Genomic DNA, 6378 nt, shown 5'->3' with positions numbered 1-6378 from the left:
GTCGGCCAAAATGTCTTTAAACGTGTAGTAGTAGCCAGGATTTTATAATTACTAAATATATATTAGGCTATATACTAAATAATTTGGATTTTTCATATTTTATTTAGCAAGTTAAATCATCAGTTATATTGTTTCATGCTGTTTAATGCTATTTTTCTCTTTGTAATTAACATAAATAAAATAAATAAAAGAACAATGTGAGTAAAACGGGAGACATTTGTTTGAAGTAGTCATATATTTATTACCTAATTGATGCATACCTTGACATATTTGTGTTTTTTTTTTTAAACTTCAGGCTTTAATGCAAAACAAGAGCCTTTATATATAAAGTTTAGGTATAAATGTGTGATGTTGCCCACGTGATTGAATGAGTGAATATGATTAAAGCAAGTTGTGCTTGCAGCTCACCATATAAATGTACAGTCAGGGCAGTAGATGGCAGTCAAGCTTCTTTTTTCACTGATTTTTTTTCTCAATGAACCCAAACCTCAGCCAATGAAATAACCTGTATGTTTACCGGTCAGAAATAACCTGCAGCAGACTTAGAAGACATTTGGTGAACAGAAAAATACAAAGTGAAAGTAGATGTTTGTCTTTTTCCTTGTTTATGTCATTGCCTGTTTTATTGTCCTGTCCAAACATTTTAAAAAACTTCCCCTAGGTTCCTAAATTGTATTCCAATGCATCAAATGGACATTTTTATATTTAAAATAGATGTATATATACTGTAGATGTGTGTCAGGGGTATCAAATCAGTTGTTTTGTAAATATTTACAGACTGTTATTAATATTCTAGATGCTTTCACTCCTGTTTGAACAGATATTACTGCAGTTTATAATACATGTGGTCACTTCTGGCTCTTGACAGCACCCTGCTGGTCTGAATTAAACCTGTAACTCCGACCGTTCACAGTCACGGAGCCGCAGCAGAGTCCAGACCTCTGGGCAGCGCGCTGCAGCCAACCTGCTCCATCTCCAGCTCCCCTTCTTAAACCTGAGCACTTAAAACACGCAGCAGGAAACCCACGATGACTCAAAAGTGAAAGGTAAGCTCCACATTCATTAACTCTTATAACTTTATTGTATGAGTAAGCTTTTGAAAGGCCACTTATGATGCGTTTGTTGTTGCATGGTACCGGCGCTGAACGCATCCACGCCGAACTCCATTCAATAAAAGTGTTTTTTTGGTGCAGAGTTGACCAGAAAACACGTTTCAGCTCAAAACAAATAAAAAACACATCGTTATGGTCCGCTCTACAATTCGGCGCACACCCACCAAGCAGCAGCAAATGTAATAACGCGTATTACTTTAAAACAGTGCTTAAAATCTCTCCATTTGGAGCTGATTTGCTGTTTATTATAGTGGAGTAAGTGTCGGGATTAGACCTAAAGTCTTTCTTAAAGTTAACGGTTCTGCTGCGGCTTTGAATGGCGACCTGCAGACGCTGTTTCATCAGGATTCATAGACACAAGTACTTTTTTTATGGTTAATGCTGATATAGAAATACACATTAAAATGTCACATTTTAGTAGAGATTGCCACACTAGCTGTTTAAGATGGCTACTTGCAGAGATGCAATTACTGTTATTAACCTTTTACACCACATTATGCATTACAAGATTTACTATTTGTATGATAATGTGAGAATTCACTATCTGAAGTATAAGCATGTTCAATTATGATTTGCTCAAGTGTTTGGCTTTAACATTTCAAAAAGCTTAATTTTCACTTATTATGGTTGAATCCTCAGTCTCCTTGTGAATTATCCTTGTTAATTATTATTATCCAAGTTGTCTGCTTAATAATAACTCTATCTAATTGCTCTCTGCATCCCTTAAATGCAGATTACCACCATCTTTAATCAACTTTAATCCATGATGTTCCTGTTCTTTTGTGTCAGCCATGCTTTTGTTTTTACCCCAGTAAAATCAGTGGAAGTCAAAAGCTGCAGATGAAAACACTACGCTGAAAAGTAGTTAGCAAGGACCAACCGTGGAGGGAATATCAGATATATCTATTGATCATTTATAAGTAAACACATTATTGGACAGTGGATTTATTAATTATTATATTTTTCAACATGCGCTGAAAGGAACCAGAGCTGTTGAGTCCTCACTGCATACAAGGACGTACTGCTGCTAATAAATAACCCCCTAAATGGAAGTGGCATTAAATCACTAAACTGGACACCGGAGTGTGTTACCCACAGACCTCCCCAGTTTCACATGAGGTCAGGCTGAAGTGGAAAAGGAGAGAAAGATGGATGAGGAGAGAAAGAGGGAGTTTAGTGCTGTGGGGATGATGGACAGGCAGCTGGGTGTGAAGGTTTTCCCCGCTCACACAGCCCAGAAGTCAGACTCTGAGACTGTGTGGGTGAGTGTGTTTAACCTCTATTTATTTAGGGAAAGTTGTTGTTGTCTTTTTCTCGGAAAATTCAGCAGAAAGCAGCAGTTTTCCACCGCTATGGGAGTAGTTACTGTGGGGAAGGAGAGCACCTATTAAAGGTACCATCAACCTTTTAATCACAAGTAAGTCAAAGTTTTGCTGAGGGTTTTAGAGATGCTAACTCAAGGTCAAGAAAAAACTCAAAGTCTACTCCAAAAGCCACAAGCTCTCATTTTTACATTTCTATTTCTACACAAGTAAACAAACAAGATAGGAAGAGTAAACAAGACACTTTGGACACGTTTGTTTCACACTGGGGCAGCTTCTCCCTGCAGCCCCCCCATGTTAAGTTAGGCTAAGCACTGGACCTATGTGAACCAAGGTGACTTTGATATCTCATTTTTGCGTATTTCTCATAACTTTTCACATTAGCATAACTCCCAGAACAGCCATTGAACCCAGATGCAAGTCATTTTTTAAGTGACCTCCTCACTGAGCTGCCTGTCGAACCTGTAAACTGCTCTTCTACTTGTGCGTATGTGAGTCCTGTAAGCAGCGTTTTTATTGCTCCAGCAGAAAGGTAAACCTCAGTGACTGCTGGGGTTTTAAAAAATCAACACAGCCAGGTTTGTTTAGAACGGAGCGAGCTGAACGTACGAAGCATTAAAAGTCAATATTTCTTTGTGACACACAGACCCGTTTCACAGTGGAGCGCTATGCACCACACAAGGCGTTCATTGAGGGCTGTGACGTGGGGGGTGGGGGTCAGGTGCTGGTTTTGGGGGTTAAGAGTTGTTGGGTAACCACTGTAGGCCTCCTTCGCAGCTGGTTATGGATTAATGTAAACCACTGTATATTAACTAACATGCTTTTTTAAAATTCAGCTCCACGGAGGGCTTTAGCATCGTTCAGCCACAACGTTTTGACTCATGAACGCATCTTTTCCAGACGCAACAGGCCGCTGGTTTCAGTGAAAACTATAAAGACATGCAGAGAAAAAGCCCCCAAAAAGAAACAACAGTGGACTCATGACAGAGTCGTCTTGTTTTTAGCCCAAATATTAGAGAAATTACAGCTGCACTTCAGTATTTTCTTATGAATAAGAGGTCGAACATGTAATTTAGAATTTGTTGCTGCAGGTTTGGGCGCGCCTTGCTGACACAGAAGCCGTCTTCTCACATTGGCTCTGGACAGCGTCTGACAAATCAGGTGCGGATTTTGTCCAAAGTTATAGTTGGACTGGAAATACTACTAGCTCAGTCCATAGGTGACTTGGCTGGGCACTGCTGAGGTGCTGTTGAGCAAGGCACCTAACCCCCAACTTCTCGGGGTGTGGTCACTGGCAGCCCCCTCGCTCTAACATCTCTCCATTAATTGCTGTTGTGTGTGAAACATGAATAACAATAATAGAGTGAAAAAATTGAATTTCCCCGTTGCGCGACTAATAAAGGAATTCTTCTTCTTCTTCTTCTGGTTTGGTATAAGCGAGATAGTGCCAGCGTAGAGCACGCTGGAGGCAGGACACGCCACACGTGGTCACGGAGACGGTTTGTAGTCTCTTGCTGCTCCTTGAATTTTCTGGCGATGTGGGTGTCGGCCCTCCCTGTCACTCCACTTCGACATTTTTGTTGCCGTCTTCATGTAAATCACTCTTCTTCTTCACCCGTTGGATGTTTGTTTCTTCCGGTTTGGCAAGAGCCACATGATAGGAAGCGCATCAGCTCGCTCGCTCGCTCGCTGTGAACTCTCACTCTTTATACACAGATTTGTGGCAGGCAAGTAGGTTTAATGCTTGATTCAACGATGTGGACATTTGCAATTTATAGGTTTGCAATGCATGAGTGAACTGTAGTGACTGGAGAACTAAAAACATGAATGGGTTTAAAGGGTAGATATCTAGTAGTAGATATGCTGATGTAAAAATGTACTTTTCTGAGACTAAAACGATCGCTCAACAAGACAGGCAATCAAATAAATACACTGCAGAAAGAAATCCCCAACAGCGACTTGATTGTAGCCTAATGTGCTTGGAGGTGAATGCACCACAAATGATTTGGGCTTTCCAAAAGATGCCGGCACTTAGAGGCAATCATGGGTGGCTGAATGTGCTCTAAAGCATTACTGGTGCATTTTCAGAATTATTCAAGGGGATTCAGAAGTCACTTTCGTGTTCACTTGTTAAATGGACAGCTTGGAGGCCGTCTGTTAGCTCCCCTGAAGTCTACTGTTCCCTGTAATGTTCGAACCTGGCCATCTTTCATTGATCCCGGGTCGGGCTTTGCTCAGCACCCCCCTGCGTCACACTGTGCCTGTAATCATTCAGCCTCGGCGGTGACAGGAGGGCTGTAAAAACAGAGCCGGAGGAGGTCATCCTGAAGTTTGCACAGGAACGAGCCATTCATCCTCTCAGGGGGGTTCGGTACTTTGCTGTGGTGAGGCTGAGACTGAGAGAGATGAATGTCCTGCTCTGTAAAGGGTTGGAGATGAGGCAGAGAAGTGTTATTTGTCTCTTATGCTCTGCTGGGAACATGGGGAAGCTAAACGATCCTGTCGTTTTCAGTTGATATGATTTATCGGTGCAATTAGTTTGTGAACGGGAGGTCACCCCTCTCACCTTGTCAGATTGGCACTTCTGAGGCTGTTTTTCCTGCTTGTTGACGCGGAGTAAGTCCACAGTACATTTGAAAACTTCATGACAGATTTTTAGGTTGTTTCTGTAAAGATCAGACTTTAACCTTGGCTACATGAATAAAATACTATTTGAAAATAGTCCAAAAAGTCACTTACTACTTGAGTTTAAGATATTTTACCACAGGAAGTTCATTGATGCTTTAGATCTAAAATTAACATGTATTAACAGAATATTAAAGTGTATTTCAGCCATCACTATCAACTTCCACTGCTCACTGTGAATGCTGCATTTAGGGACGATCACGGCTTCAGCATGCCGCCGATCGTGTTGAAATGAAAGTCAATATCACAGCTGTATGATAAACCTTTCAGGCGTGAGAGAAAACACCACGGAGCAGGATTTAAATAAATCTAAAGGGACCCAAGATCATGAAATGCAGTCACATACAGGGAGTTTTGCCAGTGATGGGTCACATTCACTCACATATACCCAACAAACAGTGACTTTCTGCTGGCCATCAGGTGACTCTGGAGGCCAGACGGGGTTTTTTCTGGTTAGACAAACAAAGTGTTTGTCTTAGCTAATGACATTTGCTATTGACTGTGTGTGCTCGTTCATTTGCGCGTTGATGATACTGCAGCTGTGCTCGGCCGACATCAAGACTCGGTTTGTATCCAAACGATGTTGAATTGACCTCAGATCACTTTATTTGCACACATTTAGCTCTAGAGAGTTTGAAACATTTAACCAATACTCCTCAGCAGCACAGCAACTCATTTTAATCGTTATAAGAACACAATTAGCACCGGATGTTAAAGGAAAATTGCCCTTCATGTTGGAAATGTTCATATTTGAGAAGCCGGAGGGGCTGAATTTCTTGATAATTGACTTGAAACAGTGCATAACAGTGAACAATCTTCTATCCGACGTTTGATTTATTACCCGCCGCAGCAGTGATGCTGGTATTGTTTTCTTCTTGTGAGTCTGTGTGTGTCCTCATGGCAAAATGTGATCCTGGAGACACCGACGATAGCTAGAACGCAGAGTATTTTTACAGTACTTTGCTAGGTGTTTATTTACCTGTCTGTCTGCGGGTAGATTTTGTCCCCGCAGCTGTGCAAGATACAGTCCCGAACCTTAACTGGTGTGTAGTTGAGATCAAAATGGAGGGCACATTCAAAAATGGGTCTGCTTTAAGCACAGGGGCAGAGTTTAAAGATGGTTGTGGTCTGAGCAGAGCAGAAGTAGGGGGGTAGGAAGTAGAAAAGGGGCCTTTCAAAACTCATGTTTGTATGAGAATGCACATAAATCCATGAGGATTTATAGAATATAGTGAATATTTTTAGAAAGAAAGGACTTT

The sequence above is a fragment of the Echiichthys vipera genome (assembly GCF_963691815.1).
Source record: "Echiichthys vipera genome assembly, chromosome: 23".
NCBI lineage: Eukaryota > Metazoa > Chordata > Actinopteri > Perciformes > Trachinidae > Echiichthys > Echiichthys vipera.
This window is presented reverse-complemented; position numbering follows the sequence as displayed.